The following is an 18033-nucleotide window of genomic DNA, read 5'->3' as shown; positions in this document are numbered from 1 at the left end:
GCATAGGTCACATATATCAGTATTGCAAAGGAATAAAGGGAATAATAGAGATACGAGACAGGAGTTTGCCCAGGTGGATTGGAGGGGGATACTGGCAGGGATGATGGCAGAATAGGAGTGGCTGAAGTTTCTAGGAATAATTCACAAGGCACAGGATAAATAAGTCCTCCAGAGGAAGTTCCCAAATGGCAGGGCCAGGCAACCATGGCTGACAAAGGAAGTTAAGGACTGCATAAAAGCCAAGGAAAGGGCATATAAGGTAGCAAAAGTTGATGATAGGGAAGCTTTTAAAATCCAACAAAAGACAACTAAAAAAGCTATAAGGGAAAAGACAAATTATGAGGGCAAACTAGACGATAATATAAGGCAGGACTTAATACAACAAAGTTTTTTTTCAGTTATATAAAGAGTAAGTGGAGGTGAGAGTTGATATTGGACCACTGGTAAATGACACTAGCAATGTAGTAATGGGGGGCAAAGAAATTGAGGATGAACTTAATAAGTATTTTGCTTCAGTCTTTACTGTGAAAGACACTAACTGTACACCAGAGATCCGTGAGTGTCAGGAAGCAGGAGTGAGTGTCATTGCTGTTACAAAGGAAAAAGTGCCAGGCCAAATCAAAGGTCTTAAGCTGGATAAGTTATCTGGACCAGATGGACTACATCCCAGAGTCCTGAGGGAGGTTGCTGATGAAATAACGGATGTATTAGTCATGATCTTTCTAGAATCTCCTGATTCTGGCATGATCCCAGAGGACTGGAAAATTGCAAATGTCACTTCACTCTTTAAGAAGGGAGGAAGGCCTTTTAGAACAGAAGTAAGGAGGGAATATTTTTTTAAGCAAGATTGGTGAATCTGTGGAATGCTCTGTCACAGATTGCAGAGGAGGCCAAGTCCATGGGTATATTCAAAGCAGAGGATGATAGATTCCTGATTGGTTGGGGCATCAGGGGATATGGTGAGAGGGCAGGTGTCTGAGGTTGAATGGGATCCCTGATTAGCTGTGATGAAATAGTGGAGCAGACCCGATGGCTGATGGGCTAATCCTGCTCCTATGTCTAACTACAAACTGATTGGAGATCCATCCATTATTTGCATGCCACATCCCACGCAAAAGAGCAAATTAAGAAAGGCACTGGATGATGCCACAGAGGAGTTCACGGATAGCATTGGGAAACATATGAAAGATAAAATAATTTTAAATGAAAATGCCTCACCCAAGTCTTACAAAGCCATCTAGTTCCTTATATCATCCGTGATAAAGTAGCCAGTGAGCTAGATTGCAAGGAGACTGAAGGAATTCTTTCCAAGGTTGAGTACAGCCCACAGGAAATACCAGTGGTCCAGTAGCTAAGAAAAATGTGTCTATCAGGATCTGTGGTACTTTTAAAATCACCATCATGCTAGTACTGAAAGTAGATCAATATCCTTTGCTCAGGATAGAGGATACCTTTGCACAACTTTCTGGAAGGAAACACTTCAGTAAAGTGGACTGATGTGAAGCCAACCTGAAGATGGATATGGGAGAAGAGTCCAGAGTATTTCTCACCATAAACACTCACAAAGAGCTTTATATTGAGTGTATTTTCTTGAAGCAACACCAGGACCTGCACTCTGGCAAAAAGCTAAGGAGCAGGTTCAGAAAGGCTGCTCAGGCATGTACTGTTACCTGGATGACCTCATTGTTACCAGTAAGGATGGCAAGGAACAGCTCCAAAATCTTAAAACAGTGTTAAAAAGATTAGAAGATGCAAACCACAGTAAGTTGTCCCACTTATATCAGCTGCACAAATGCAGAGATGGACTGTTTCTTGGAGGACTCAACTACAAGATCAAATTTAAGAGGACAACTAATCATGGAAATGCTGATGGATTATTCTATTTAGCTTTGAAAAAGATAATATCTGAAGAACTTTAAAAAAGAGGACACTCCTCTTTACATATTCTCCCTAATGCAGATCAAAAGTCCCCCTATTAGGGCAGAGATGATCCAAAGGAAACCAGAAAAGACCCCACACTGTCTCAGCTCTACATAGCCACCCAAAAGGGCTGGAATTTGGAGCAAAAATTCCAGTTTCCCCCATTTTTACTAGCGCCAGGAAGAATTTGCTCTTGACAGACGCTGCCTTGCATTAGGGTTAGGGTTCAGTGTTATTGTAGCATCTCAACTGAGAGCCAAAGTGTTGGAGGAACTACATGCTGGTCATATCGTTGTGGTCAAAATGAAAGCATTGGTTAAAAGTTTTGTCTGGTGCCCAGGGACAGATCAGCAGATCAAGCAACTTGTCATGTACTGATCAGGATGCCATCACGTCTAGAAAATGTCAGGAGCAGCATCTCTCCATCTCTTGGAATGGCCTTCATTGCCCTGGCAGAGGATTCATATAGATTTTGCCAGACCATTCATGGGCACTAATTTCTTGGTAGTAGGTGGAATGGCCACAAATTGGCCAGAAGTGTTCCCAGTAGCCTTTGTTCCAGCCTCGCACACTGTTGATGTTTTGAGAAGCCTCTTCTCAAGGACTGGTGTTCCAGAACACTTATTCAGTGACAATGAACCACTGTTTGTTGTAAACAGTTTCAGTGATTCCTGAAAATTAATGGAATATGACTTGTTACTTCTGCACTTAACCACCCACCTACTTTCCACTGCCTTGGTGGAAAGATTTATCCGGTGTCTAAAGAACACACTGCAAGCAATGTCAACAGAAAACTATGTACTAACATTGAATCAGAAGCTCGCCAATTTTTTCCTTGCTTATCACATTGCAGCACACTCCGCAACCAACAACTCAAAAGCTGTGCCGTTTCCGGGTCATCTTTTTGATCCACGCTTGGATCTCCTCAAACCCAAACTCAGGAGTTTGCAGGACAAACTGCGAGAGAAATTGAAGGCTCCTCAAAACAGCGAGGTTTGACGTTTCACTCCTGGTCAAGCAGTCCTGCTGAGGGACTGTAGAAGTGATCAAAAGTGGGAACTCAGTAAGATTAAGGACCGAACTGGACCATGCTCCTACACAGTGAGAATTGTGGCTGACACCATCTGGAGATGACACATCAATCAGTTGAGAAGGGCAGAGTTAACTGTTAGAAAAGTGAGCTGTCAGAACTACTTCCTGCAGCCCCAGAATCAATTCCTACAACCATCATGGAGAAGCCCCTGAATCTGAGATTGTTTCACAATAACAAATCTCACCTGCCAAGCAAAGTGAGCTCCTTTGTCAGTAAAGACATTATCCTACAATAGTAAGAAAGCCTCCACAGTGATTAAATCTTCAGGCCTGAATGGGACAATTCAAAATTTACTATGCTGTGGATATTTATATAATAGCTGTGTTATAGTGTACTGTATATATCAGTTGAGATGCATTCTATATTGAGTTGGAGTTTATAGCTAAGCAAAAAGAAGTGTTGTGTATTTAATACTTCAGTAATATTTGAGTAATATTGTAAACATATTGCTTGATTAAGCATTCTTGTTTGCGAATATAATTCATTATATTATATGTAAAAGTATGTGAACAGCATATATTATCACGCCACGTCAGATGCGCGCATCTCGCTTAAAATAAAAGCAGAACTAATATCTCACATCTCCCTAGTGCTTTTGTTTACAATTAATTTTATGGTTTAGAGTTGCAAAACATAACAGTGGGTGAGTTGAAAAGTGTGAGATAATTCATTCAAAATTAAAGAAAAAAAAATGGGGAGTCAAAAAAGAATCATTACGGGAAGTAAAAGATGCAAGAAAGTGTCTGGACACCCCGGATACAACTAGATTTGATAGTAAACTATTTTTAGCTCATATATATGTAAAATATTGTGGATGTGATTCTTGCAAAAGGAGAGTTGGATTGGATATTAGGGGATTGGAACAACAAATGGTTTGCAAAGAGGCCATCTGCTGTGATTCACAGCTGAGATTTGGTTATATTATGGGAATCTCTGGATTTCTTAACCAGTAATTTCTAGCCATGGAGCAACTTTACAGATTATACTAAAAATAATGTCAAAATAAGTAATCCAATCACTTTAAACCCTTAGCTCAGCTTCTTCAGCTACTTACTGGCAGTAATGAAACCAGGCATTAAATGTTCACATTTGCTTCTTTTAATAATAATTAAAAATATTCTATTGATTCTCAAGTGCTGCTGGGCCAAAATTGTGTTCAATTTCATTCAAGTCACCCTCCCACCCCCACCCCCTGCATGCCTTTTTGGATCCTGTAAACTCAGGTTAGGCAAATAAACTTTGTTGATCTAATTTTAAAGCTAACAAAAAGAGCTGAGTTTATTGTTTAGTATGTGGTCTATTAAATTACTGTAGCCAATAGTAAAGTTTGCCAAGGGTTCCGGAGAAAGGAGTTTATAAAACATAGGCTGGAAAATCAACCGAACCAAGATCTTCTCACACACTGATATTCAGATAGGATCATCTACAGTGCTGCTAGAAAGTTTGTGAACCCTGTAGAATTTTCTCTATTTCTGCCTAAATATGATCTAAAATTTGATCAGATCTTCAAGTAAGTCCTAAAACTAGATTAAAAAAAGCCCAAGTAAATAAATAACACAAAAATATTATACATGTTCATTTATTTATTGAGAAAAATGATCCAATATTACATGTATTTGTGGGAAGAAGCATGTGAACCTCTGGGGAAATGCCTTCTACAAAAGCTATTTGGAGCCAGATGTTCCAATCAATGAGATGAGATTGGAGGTCTGGGTTGCAGCAGTGCCTTGCCCTATAAAAAGACACACAAAGTCAGGTTACTGACGGATCCTGCTCTTGTCAAAAAAGATCTGTTTATGTGCACCATGCCTCGATCAAAACAACTTTCAGAGGACCTGAGAAGAAGAATTGTAGAGATGCATGAAGCTGCAAAAGGCTACAAAAGCATTTCTAAAGACCTGAGTGTTCATCAGTCCACAGTAAGGGAAATAGTCTAGAAATGAAGGAAACTCCATGCGGTTGCTCCTCTCCCTAAGAGTGGGCATCCTGCAAAGATCACACCAAAAGCACAATGTGCAATGCTGAATGAGATGAAAAAGAACCCAAGGGTAACAGCAAAAGACCTGTAGAAATCTCTAGAAATTGCTAAAGTCTCAGTTCATGTGTCCACTACAAGGTCAACACTGAACAAGAATGGTGTTCATGGGAAGACACAATGGAGGAAACCACTGTTCTCTAACAAAACACTGCATCTCAGGTTTGCAAAAGACCATCAAATGGACATTCTACAACACTTCTGGGACAATGTTCTGTGGACAGATGAGACAAAAGTTGAACTTTTTGGCAGAAATGCACATTGCTATGTTTAGAGGAAAAAGGTCACTGCACACCAACACCAGAACCTCATCCCACCTGTGAAGCATGGTGGAAGGAGCATCATGGTATGGGGCTGCCTTTCTGCCTCAGCGCCTGGACAGCTTGCAACTATTGAGAGAACAATGAATTTAAAGTTTTATCAAGACATTTTACAGGAGAATGTCAGGGTAGGAGTACGTCACCTGAAGCTTAATAGAAGTTGGATAATGCAACAAGACAATGATCCGAAAGACAAGAGTAGATCAACAACGGAATGGTTTTTAAAAAAATCATGTTTTGGAACGGCCAAGCCAAAGTCCTGACCTGAATCCTGTAGAAATTTTATGGAATGACCTGAAGCAAGCAGTTCATGTAGGGAAGCCCAACAACATTGCAGATTTGAAGCAGTTTTGTAGGAAGAATGGCCTAAACTTCCTCCAAGCCAGTGTGCAGGACTGATTAACAGTTACTGAAAATGCTTGGTTGAAGTGATTGCTGTCCAAGTTGGGGGGGGGGGGGGAGGTAGGGGAGGGGTCACACCAGTTACTGAAAGCAAAGGTTCAATACTTTTCCCACAAATACATGTTATATTGGATCATTTTTCTCAATAAATAAATGAACAAGTATAATGTTTTGGTGTTATTTATTTAATTGGGTTCTCTTTATCTAGTTTTAGGACTTCCATGAAGATCTGATCACATTTTATGTCATATTTATACAGAAATAGAGAGAATTCTACAGGGTTTACAAACTTTCTAGCACAAATGTATGAACAAAAGAATGGTTTGTGATAGAAACATGTGTGGCCTGACATTGAGATACCAGTGTGTATGTAAATATGACTGAATATGTAGAGGAAAATTAACATCTGGTAACATGTCATGAATTGCACGTAAGTGTGAACCCTATATGTGGCAAAGTGAATTCAAAGCACAAGAGAAGGTTAATGTACTTCAGGAGAGTGAGTTCAGTACATTAAATTACTGGAGCTCAGACACACACCATGGAAAACTAAGTTGGTTTCTATAATTGCACCACTAAGATAGATATAAGCAGCATATAAAAGGAATGAAATGTAAAAATTTGATTTACAGCTAAGAACTAAAGCGAAGTAACAAATAGTGATAATTATCCAGGGGGTGAAAACATTTATAAATAAGTACTGGAAGAATGTATGTCCAGGATTGGAATCGTATGTTAAACTGCAGTTCTCCATAGCCTACCCTGCCTGAATCTTTTGAATAGTACCCATTTACACTTTCAAAGGCTAGTTGCATTTGCCATGTCAGTGTGAGAATGTTCTTGGGTAAACATTTGCAAGTTATCCATCAACATCTGATCACTTCAAGTTAAATAGATCAGATATAGCTTTTGAACAGTTTTCTATGGGCAATAGAAGGCTAACATAATTTATCTTTCTATTTACCTGTACAACTACAGACAAGATGTTTTTCCCTGTGGCCTGCTGTCCTTAAGGACAAATAAGTGACTTGTTGAATGGTCTTAGTTATTGGTCATATATCAATATGAGATGGTGGGTGAGTAGCCATGGTTTTAGAGTTATACATGTTCCAAATTATTGAAAAGTGGGTTTGCGTTTGAGAGCCAGTAACTAAAGGCAGAGTTAAGTCCATTTATTGAGCATGTTTAACTAGCATTATTATTGCCAACTTTGTTAAAAAATTGTCATTATATATAACAAGGAGCTGTACAAAATGGAAAAGGTCTCTTGGCCCTTGATGTTTGTGCTGACCATAATGGTAATGGGAACTAACCCTATCTGTCTGCACAGTATAATATCCCTCCATCCACTGCTTGTTTATGTGGCCATCTAAATGCTTCTCATACATTGCTATCACACCTACTTCCTCCACCTCCCAGGCAGAACATTACAGGCAGCCGCCACTCTTCCTGCTAAAAAAAATCTTGCCTCACAAATCTCCTTTAAACGTTTCCCTCGCACCTTAAAGTTTTGCCTTCTAATAATTCATATTTCCCCTATGGATAAAAGATTCTGACTGTTTGCCCTATTTATGCCTTTAATAATTTTATATACTATCAACTCACTCCTTATTCTCCAAGGCTCCAGAGAAAAAAATCCAACTTTGTTCAGCCTGTCTGTATTGTTAATATTCACTGGTTAATAAAATTTCTGATGAATTTCTTCTGTATCAATCAAAGCATTCACATTCTTTCTGTTATGCAGAGTATTTCTTGCTATGTTTTGATGACCTTCCTCACGATCTGCAAAGCTGCCAAATTTCTCATCATCAACAAACTTACTAATCAGTGAGTGCAGTTCTCCTTTAAGAAAATGGAAGTGGGGCGCCACACCAGTCTATAGGTGTGATTGAAACACATAACCCTTGGTCTTACATGCCCGACTATCATGCTGCTAAAAGTACACGTTCTGGAAAATAAAGTGGATGATCTCAGAGTAAGATATACCACAGGGACATCAGGGACTGTTGTGTACTCTGCTTTCTGAAAATCTGACTCACACCTGCAATCTGATGGCTTCAGCATTCTCCACAAATTCTTTTAAGGCAAAGGAGGTGGAGCATGCTTTCTGATTAACCCATCATGGTGCACAGATGTGCAGGCACGGCCTCAGTCTTGCTCACCTGAACTGGAACATCTAGTGGCCAAATGTCTGTTTTATTTGGGGGAGGAGTTTTCCACCAGCGGTATACATTTCACCTCATACCAGGCACTGTAGAAGCTGAGCAACGCAATCAGCAGGTACAGAACTGTCCACACTGATGCCTTCCTTATCACTGTGGGAGATTTCAACCAGGCCAGCTTGAAGAAGCCTCTGAACAACTACCACTGACATAATACCTGTGGAGCTAGTAGAGCCAACACAACTTCTACTCTCACCATATAGGCAGAGACTAAAGACCACACCACCAGCGGTGAGGACCAACAGGATATGGTCAAGAGAGGCAGAGGAGCCCTTACAGGTCTGCTTTGAGTTGGTAAACTGGACAATATTCAGGATTTATCTTTGAGTCTAACCGAATATGTTGCAGTTGTCACCAACTTCATCAAAACCTGTGTTAATGAGTGCCTTTGAATCATTCTGGACATACTCAAAGTAAAAGCCATGGATGAACCAGGTGATTCATAGTCTGCTGAGGGCTAGATTTGTAGCTTTAAAGACTGGTGATCCAGAACTATACAACTATACAAGTCCAGGTACAAACTATGGAAGAATATTTTAAGAGTGAAAAAACAACTCTGATTGAGGTTAGAGATGGAATCAGATGTACATCAGCTCTGGGATGGTTTAAAGGCCATTACTTCCTACAATGCAAAACCTAACATCACAAATAGCTGTTATGTTTCACTTTCAGATGAGCTCAATGCTGCTTATGCATGCAGAATTTCAGATAGTGACAATGAGGCGAACAGAAGTGAGATAGATCAGCTAGCTGAGTGGTGTCACAACAACAACCACCTTGCACTCAACAGCTGTAAGACCAAAGAACTGATTGTAGACTTCAGGAAGGGGTAGTCAAACACCAGTCTTCACCAGGAACTGCTTCTTCCTCTCTGCCGTCAGATTTATGAATGGCCACTGAACCCATAAACTCTACCTTTCTATATTTTCCTCTCTTTCTGCACTACTTATTACATACACACAAATGCACACACACACACATGCACACACGCACACACACACACACACACACACACACACACACACACACACACACGTATATGTATATATTAATATATATAGTAATTCATAGCTTTTATTATTATGTAATGCAATGAGCTGCTGCCTCAAAAAAACAAATTGACAAGTTCCAGTGATATTAAATCTGAGTTTGATTCTAACTTCTACATTTCCATAATCCTTATTTTCTAACCTGTTGGTATGGTTTTTATTCTCCTGTCATGCTAGTTTAAACCCTCCTGAGAAACACTAGCAATCTTCTCTGCAAGGATATGGGTGCCCCCTCTAATACAGGGGCAAGCAGTCCTTTGTATAAAATGCCAGCTACCTCGAACAAAGTGCAATGATCCATGCACCTGAGGCCCGATTCTCTGTGCCAGCTCCTTAACCACACATTCAACTGTAATACCTCCCTCTTTCTTGCCTCACTAAGAGATAGCACAGGGAATAATCCTGAGATTACAACACTGAAAGTCCTGTTTTTTCTTAACATTATAACTACATCTCTCCTCCTGCCTGTGTCGTGATATATCATTGGTAAAATAGTGATTATAGCCATTTATATTTTTCATTACTTTGTAGGACAAAGTTTTTGCAATTTTTCTTGTTACTACTACCGTCTCTGAGGGTGCAGCTTATGTTTTATTCACTGTTGAATAAGGATTGAAGTGTTGGATTAAACTCTTTCTTTGACAAAGACATTTTTGAATTAATTCTTGTTTAGAGCTAAATGGAAAGGAAGGTACTAAGGTACAAATGTCTCAAAAAGCAGAGCCGGGTGCAGAAGTCGAATGAATTTCAGGTGGTGGATCTTGAGTTCCACTGCCACTGACATTTAAATTCTTTGTAAACATCTCCATGAGAGACATTTTTAAAACATTTAAGTAGATTTAAACAATTAAGCAGGAATCAAACGTACAAATAATAAACATCCTTAAAATGTCTTAACTTAACCAAAAATTACTTAAGGATAGTAATCAACATTACTTCCAAAAATCCAGAAAATATCACCACAACTACTTCTCCAACTCTAAATCCTGCCTGAGGTCAGATCATTTCAACCCAGTTCCTGGAATGGATTCTGGACCTTTGCACTCAGTACAGTTTGATATCACACAATCACAGTGAAATATCCAACTGTCACTGCATGCTTATTTTCCTACTACTTGCAATCATGGGTCAGTGCGTTATTTAAAGGGCATTTCAGTTGTGATATTCTGCAGGAGAAGGCAAGTACAATACATCAGTAGAAATATAAACTACTGAGTCCCACGCATGGTTAATTCAGAGATGAAACAAACTAAGTGAAAACAAGAGACCTATGGGGACACAAGAGACTGCAGATGCTGCAATCTGGTGCAAATTCCTCCAGCAGATTGTTTATTATGGAGACTTAACCAGACCCTGCCACAGCACCAAGTTTCATCCCAATGGTTAGTTGCAATGGATTGGCAACTAAAAACTAAGCCTTGCAGAGAGCGATGGCTCAGAAAGGCAGCATCCATCATTAAGGAACCCCATCACCCAGGACCCTCTTCTCATTGTTACCAGCAGGAAGTGGGGGCAGAAGCCTGAAGGCACACACTCGGTGATTCAAGAACAACTTCTTCCCCTCTGCCATCCGATTTCTAAGTGGACTTTGAACCCATGAACACCACCTCACTTTTATTATTTCTATTTTTGCACTATTTTTAATTTAACTATTTTATATATATACTTAGGTGTAACTGTTTTACTTTTTTTGTATTATCACCTATTGCTTTGTACTGCTGCCACCAAGTTATCAAATTTCACAACATATGACGGTAATATTAAAGCTGATTCTGATTGTGAAGGTGTTGCAACTCATTTCTGATGACAGCCAAAGAGATAAGAAAATAATACACTTGCCCACACATTGGCTAGGGAATGTTGTCCACACAACGGCAGCCAGTAAGAAACAAAACTGTAGTGGAAGCAGCTGTGATTATATGTGAATAGAAAGCACATGCAACAGATGTAAGTAATATACCTAACAAATTCTAGACTAAAGGAGTGTGTCCTGATGATGCTAATCTCCTACGGATCAATGCTTTAAGTCAGCTGATGAGTGCATTATGAGCTGCACTGTAATTGGATGGCAGTATTGCGAGGTTTAGTGTTAATGTAAAACTGACATCTTGAAAGCCACCTGGAGGAAGAAATCCATTGAGTGTGTGTGAAGAAGAAATGACAGAATTATTAATGCACTCTCATTTCAAAACCAATGTTGCATCTAAAACTGGTTACCATCAATTATTTTATTATTATTTACATTCAAGCAGAAGGCCTCTAAACACATTGCAAAGAGAATAAAGGGAGTCTGGCTATTAATTAGAGAGTTATAATAACAAGCATTAAAGTTACAAAGCAGCTAACTGAGAGCTAGCAATAAATGACTACATTAAGTGAAAGAGGAAGCTAACTGTAAGACCATAAGATATTGGAGCATTATTGAGCCATTTAGCCTATTGAGTCTGTTCTTCCCAAAGACTTAACCCTCTTACCAATCAAGAATTTATCAATCTCTTTCTTAAATACACACAATGATTCAGCCTCCACAACCCCTGTGGCAGTGAATTCCAGAGATTCATCATCATCGGGCTAAATAAATTCGGTTTAAAGTAAATTTTTTATCACTTACCATATACTAACTTGAGATTCATTTTCTTGCAGGCATTTACGAAAAAAAACTATGATAGATTTTAATGAAAAACTAGATAAACAGACAGAGACTGACAAGAAACCAATGTGGAAAAGAAGACAAACTGCAAGCAAAAATCACACTGAGAAAATAAGTTGTAAAGAGTCTTGAAAAGTGAATCTGTAGGTTACAGAATCTGTTCAGAGCAGTAATGGTTGAAGTTACCCTTAATGGTTCAGGGACCTGATGGTGGTAGGGTATTAACTGCCCCTAAACCTGCTGATGTGGCACCTAAGGCTTCTGTACCTCCTGTCCGATGGTAGTAATGAGAAGAGAGACCGGCCTACATGGGAGTTGGGGGGGTGGGGGGGTTGTTTTTTTTATGAAGTCGGCAGCTTTTTTTGTGGCAGCGCTCCTTGTAAATATACTCAGTGGTGTGATGGACCTGGCTGTATCCACATTTTCTGTTCTGTAGCCTTTTAAGTTCCTGGACATTGGTGGCTTCATAGCAGGTCAATTGCAACCAGCTAAAATACTCTCCACTGTGCATCCTAGAAGCTTATCAAACATTTTGTGACTTGTCTGATCTACACAAACTTCTAAGAAAGTGGAGGCATCTTCTTGGTGATGACACTTATGTGCTGGACCCTAGACTGATTTGATATGTTAACACCAGGGAATCTAAAGCTACTGACTCTCTACATGTCTGTTCTCCAAAGGAGGACTAGCTCCTAGACTTCCAGTTTCTTCCTCCTATAATCAGTAATCAACTCTTTGGCTTTGCTGACATTGAGTGAAAGGTTGCTGTTGTGGCATCACCAGTCCAGGTTTTCAGTCTCCTTCCTATATGCTGATTCATTACCACTTTTGATTCAGCCAACAATAAAGATGTCATCGGGAAATTTAACTAGGGGATCAAAGTTGTATTTAACTAAAAATTCGTGTTTAAATTGAGTAGAGCAGTGGACTAAGTGTATAGCCCTGTGGTGACCCTGTGATGATAGTAAGTGCCAAAGAAGTTTTGTTGCCAATCTGTATTAACTGAGATCTGCCGATGAAGAAATCAAGGATCTAGTTGCACTGGGAGAAAGAAGCCCAGGTTGTGGATCTTAGTGATGACTTTCAAAGGGATGATAGTATAGAATTTTCAACTGTAATCAATGAAGAGAATCTTGATGTATAGATCTTTAATTTCCAGGTGTTCCAGAGCTAAGTGAACATACAATGAAATAGCATCTGCTGTTGACCTATCGTGATGGTAGGCAAAGACGAGTGAATCCAGGTTGTTCCTCAGGCACCAGTTCATATGCTCCAAGACCAAACTCTAGAAGCACTTCATCATGGTGGATGTAAATGCTATAGAAAATGGTCATTGAGGTAGTTTGCCACATTCTTCTTGGGCACCAGTAAGATTGATGTCTGCTTAAAGTAGGTGGATACCTCAGACTACCGAAGCAAGTAGTTGAAGATGTCCTTAAAAACTCCAACCAGTTGATTAGCGCAGGTCTTCAGTACTCAGCCAGGTCTGCATTCTGGGCCAGATTCTTCCCTTGCATTCACCCTCCTGAAAGATGCTCTCATGTCAGCATCAGAGACTGACATCACAGGGTTGTTTGGGAATGTGGGCTTCATGAAGGTACCTCTATGTTATAAAAGGCATTGAGCTTATCTGGAAGCAAAACTAACACCTGCAGAATTGCTCTTGTTTATGATTTGCTGCTCCACTGCGAAGTCTCTTCGAGGTATGCTGACCCTAAAGTTTAACCTTCTCTTTGATGAGAGTTCAGTGAGACCCTCTCTGACTGCTCTCCCTCTATGATCTCTGCAGTTCTCCAACTCTTCAACAATGTATTCACCCAGACTCACTACCATAGCACTTTCTAACTATCTCTCTCCCCCCCACTTCTTTATTCTGTTGTCTTCCCCCTTCCCTTCCAGTACCGAAGAGGAGTCTTGGCCTGAAACATCGACTGTTATTGATTTCCATATATGCTTCCTGATCCCTGACCTGCTGAGTTCCTCCAGCATTTTATGTATGTCATATATGTGGCTTGCTTTTACTTTGCGTGTGAGGTGGGCTTCCAGAGGCCATAACTGGACCTCCTGCCCTTTCCTAGGTTACCAGACCTGAAATTCTCTTGGTACATCCGGGGCTTCTGGTTGGGGACAACTTTGAATGACATGCTCATCCATATTTATTTTTATAAAGTCTATGATGACAGTGGTATGTATTCATTCAGATTTACTGATGAGTCCTCTTACATGGCCCAGTCTACCAATTTGAAGCTGCCTGTAGCCATTTCCCAGCCTCCTGTGATCACCTCTTTGTTGCCCTTTAACCTCTGTCCATTTGCAGGTAGGAGGAGGACAGCCAAACAGTCAGACTTCCTGAAATGCAGTTGTGAGATGGAACGGTAGGTGTGTTGGGTCCTCTGGTGCTGCGGCTAATGTGTTGGTGGTAGCTGGGCAGATATTTCTTCAAACTAGCCTGATTGAAGTCCTTGGCAAGGAAGTGAAAGGCATAAGGGTGTGCTGGTTCTTGTTTGTTAATTGTGGCCTTAATATATTGAGTGCTTGCTTGACATCCACCTTAGGCAAAATGTAAGCAGCAACCAGAATCATGGCAGAGAACTCCCTCTGTGATTGGAATGGTCAGCACTTAGTTGTTAGGTACTCCAGGCTGGGAGAACTAGAGTGAGGCAAGGCCACTACATCCTAGCATCACGATGAAGCAGACACTGAGCATCTATCCTTTCTTGATATCACCATCCAGTCCATCCAGTTATGTGGACACAGTGTCTGGAGTGTGGGCAGTCACCAAATCTTCTATCCTTGCTAGTACCTTGCCTCTAATTCCCCAGCCTTTTACTTTGTTTAGCAGCCTTGTGTGCAACAACTTGCCAATGGCTTTCTGAAAATCCAAATAAGTAACATCCAATGACTCTCTTTAGAGTTGAAGGTGTCACACTGAAAACTCTTAAACTCTTCTTGATCTTGGACTTCCAAAACAGGTACTCACAGCTGGAGGCTACAAGTTAGCAGAGGAAAGAACATCAGCACATTCTGAAATGCTTAGATAAACTGGCAAAAACATCAAAATACAATAAAGGCTGGACATTTTAAATAGGAAATGAGAGAAATACTCAGTATCTGTAGAGACAAAAGCTGTTACGAGGATAGAAATTCATCCTGTCACATACATTTTACTTGTGGTATAACACTATGTATGGAAACAGAAAATAACAAGCATTTGCTTTTTAATGAACATGACTGATACGTTTATATTCCAATATTTCAATTTGTCACTTGTTCATCAAACCCACCTCGAGTGTTTCCATCAATTATTGTTAGTTTTATGGATGAAGTGAACAGTATGAAATGAAAACTTAGGAATCGTTATCTCCTAGGCTAAACTCGAATGTAAGCAAAAAGATTGTGGTTGTGCAGGATCTCATCAAGTTGTACAAACATACAAATTAGGACCAGAAATAGCCCATCAAGCCTCCTTCTCCATTTAACAAACTGTTGGTTAATCTAATTTAAACCTCAACTGCATATTCAGAGTAATGTTTCATCCCCATGTTTATCAGGCACCACCTACCAATGACTAAAAAATATTCTAAATCATTAGTTCCATTGCTCTTTGAGGAAGATAATTCCAAAGAAACACAACCCTCTGTAAAAGGTAAAAAAATAACTATTTTTAAATAGTAATTCCTTTTTTCTTTTTACAATATTTTTATTCAGAAGAAGAAATAAGATTTACAGAGTGCAACACATAGATACATCTCAACATAAAGTGTGTCCATTCATATATTGTAATAAAATTGATCAAAATGCTATAGCACATCACATAAAGGTATACCACTCTGTAGTCAAATATTTAAAGATAGGTCATACATCATAAAATATTTTTTTTATATAAAAAAGTCAACCCCCTACCAACTACCAAAGAAAAAAGCTGATGGATGACAATGGATAATTAGAAACAAAAAAACATATTCGCTTAAGAAGAGAAGATAGAAATATACATAAAAGTCTGTGCACTGTTAAACTTTATAAATTGGAAAAGTAATTTAGGAAGGGTCCCCAGATATCATAAAAAGATTGTTTCAAATTTAAGACTGAGCAGCGGATCTTCTCTAAGTTTAAATAAGACATAATATCACGTAGCCATTGAAGACGTGTAGGAGGTGTAGACTCCTTCCATTTAAGCAAGATTGCTCTCCTTGCTAAAAGAGAGGTAAAAACTAAAACCTGTAGGTTTTTATCTGAACATTTCTCCACTTTGTAATGAATGCAACTCTGCTGATGCTTCTTTAATTCATATGTTTTGGTTTTATCCTAACATTGAAAAGTTTTGGCATGAAATATTCTATACCTTTTCACAACTTTTTAGGGTCCAATTTGACCCAAATCCCCTTACCGCCTTGTGTGGTATTATTGCAAATAGTAACTCCTTAATCCAGAGTATTTTACATAAGTAAACATCGGTTCTATTTTCAATCTATCAAAGAGCCCTCAGGGTTTTATATCCATCCCAGATCCATGTCACCAACTGACAATGGATAAATTCATTTCCCATTCTATTGGGCTGCTTTGCTATTATTAACAGTCATAGATTAAAAGTGACTTCACATTTTTATAGAAATTGAATCAAAATCCTTCTGTATTGAAATAGTCAGGAATCATAAAGACAAGCAGATCATGTCCCCCCCCCCACCCCCCAGGACAGCAATGGCTAATATAAGAGGGCACAGTTTTAAGGTGATTGGAAGAAAGGATGACGGTGGTGGGGAGATGTCAAAGGTAGGTTTTTACACAGAAAAGTACATTGTAAGTTCATGGAACATGCTGCCAAGGGTAATGGTAGAAGCTTTAGATTAATCTTGGAATGGATTGATATGCCAGCACAACATTCTGGGCCAAATGGCCTGAACTTCACTGCGCTGTTCTATGTTCTAAATTCTAAAAGTGAGTTTTGAAGAAATAGGAATATACTCTTTAAGGAGGCTTAATCATCATTGGAGGGATGCACCTTCAACCAGGTCCATTGCAAAGAAAAGGTTTCATGACAGGTTCTTAGCACAACAGTGTTGTCAGTAAAGTGTTTCTATATATAAAATACTATAATGGCATCTCTTATTGCTTGCGTTGTCACTCATAGGAATGCATCCTGAGTGCCTATCAAATTACATTCAGTTAATTAAAAGCCAGGAGATTTCAAACTAAAATTGTATGGCATATTCACAATTACATTTACTTTCGGTCACATCAGTGGAGGTATCCATGAGAGAAGAAGCTAAGCTCATTTTTCTTTTGAACAGAGGCCTTTGGTCTGATATGTCAACTCTACTTCCCTTTCCAAAAATGCAATTTGATCTGCTGAGTATTTCCAGGATATTCTGTTTTATTTTAACTGATCAGAAATTGGTTATATATATGGAACATAGTTGTATTTTGTAAGATTAAATCAGAACTAGAAATTAAATGTTGAAATTATGAACCTCAATTTCCATTGGATGCCAAAATGGAGAAAAAAATCTGTTTTTCATTTTTGGTGGCTTGTTCTTAGATTTAGATAAACTGCTTTGCTCTGCCATTGTACTTAACACTGTATCTAACTGCACAGCACTGGATGTGCATGATGAGAGCAGGGCAAGGGTGACTGTCTAAGCCATGTTTTATTCATTGTTAATGATGTTTGTAAAATTCAAAAATATTGTACTGTCTAGCAGTAAAGGAATACATTGGCTGATGCGATGGTTCATCCCTTTCAAAAAAAATGTAGCTACTGTACAAATAGTTTAAATCTCGGTGCAGTGCATTCCATTTCTCTCCATTTTTTATCTGCATTTAATGTTGGAATTACACATTTAGGCAATCATACTGGTAGAAGAATAATTAACTCTTAATCTGTGTAAAGAAGCAGTTGGCTCAGGAGAACTTGGGCGAGTGAGTGGGAGTAGGAGTGAAGCGCACTTCATGACCCAGTGATGTAATAATGTACTGTCTTCCAGCATTTTTGTTCTTTACTTGTGCACTGCTTTCACTCAATTTCAACTTAATTATAGAGGGAAGATTTGTGGTTTATGCTTTTTATTGTTGTACTAATTCAAAAAATTTTGCAATTTTCTTACTTAAAGGATAGAATTTTGTAGGGTTATTATCTTAGTTTTAAGGTATTTTTCTCTACAATGTATCTCTACCTCTATTATACACGTCACTCTAAAATAACAGTGGTTTCAAACCCTCCCTCCACCCCCTTACAACACAGCATAATACTCTACCTTCCTCACACTCAACAACTTTTCGGAATGTCTCCAACTCTCACAATTCGAATATGTTATCTAATGTATTTTCTCTGCCTAACATATTAGA

The 18033-nt window shown here is 39.1% G+C and overlaps 1 protein-coding gene across 4 annotated transcripts in view; it reads right to left on the bottom strand.

The window, feature by feature from the left end:
* nhsl2 (NHS-like 2) overlaps positions 1-18033 on the bottom strand; it is a 431863-nt gene that overhangs the window by 208028 nt on the left and 205802 nt on the right. The gene's annotated exons all lie outside the window — the stretch shown is intronic.

This window comes from Hypanus sabinus, chromosome 8 (genome assembly GCF_030144855.1).
Source record: "Hypanus sabinus isolate sHypSab1 chromosome 8, sHypSab1.hap1, whole genome shotgun sequence".
In the NCBI taxonomy this organism is placed as follows: domain Eukaryota; kingdom Metazoa; phylum Chordata; class Chondrichthyes; order Myliobatiformes; family Dasyatidae; genus Hypanus; species Hypanus sabinus.
The sequence above is the reverse complement of the archived record's forward strand: the minus strand, read 5'-3'. Positions and strand labels throughout refer to the sequence as shown.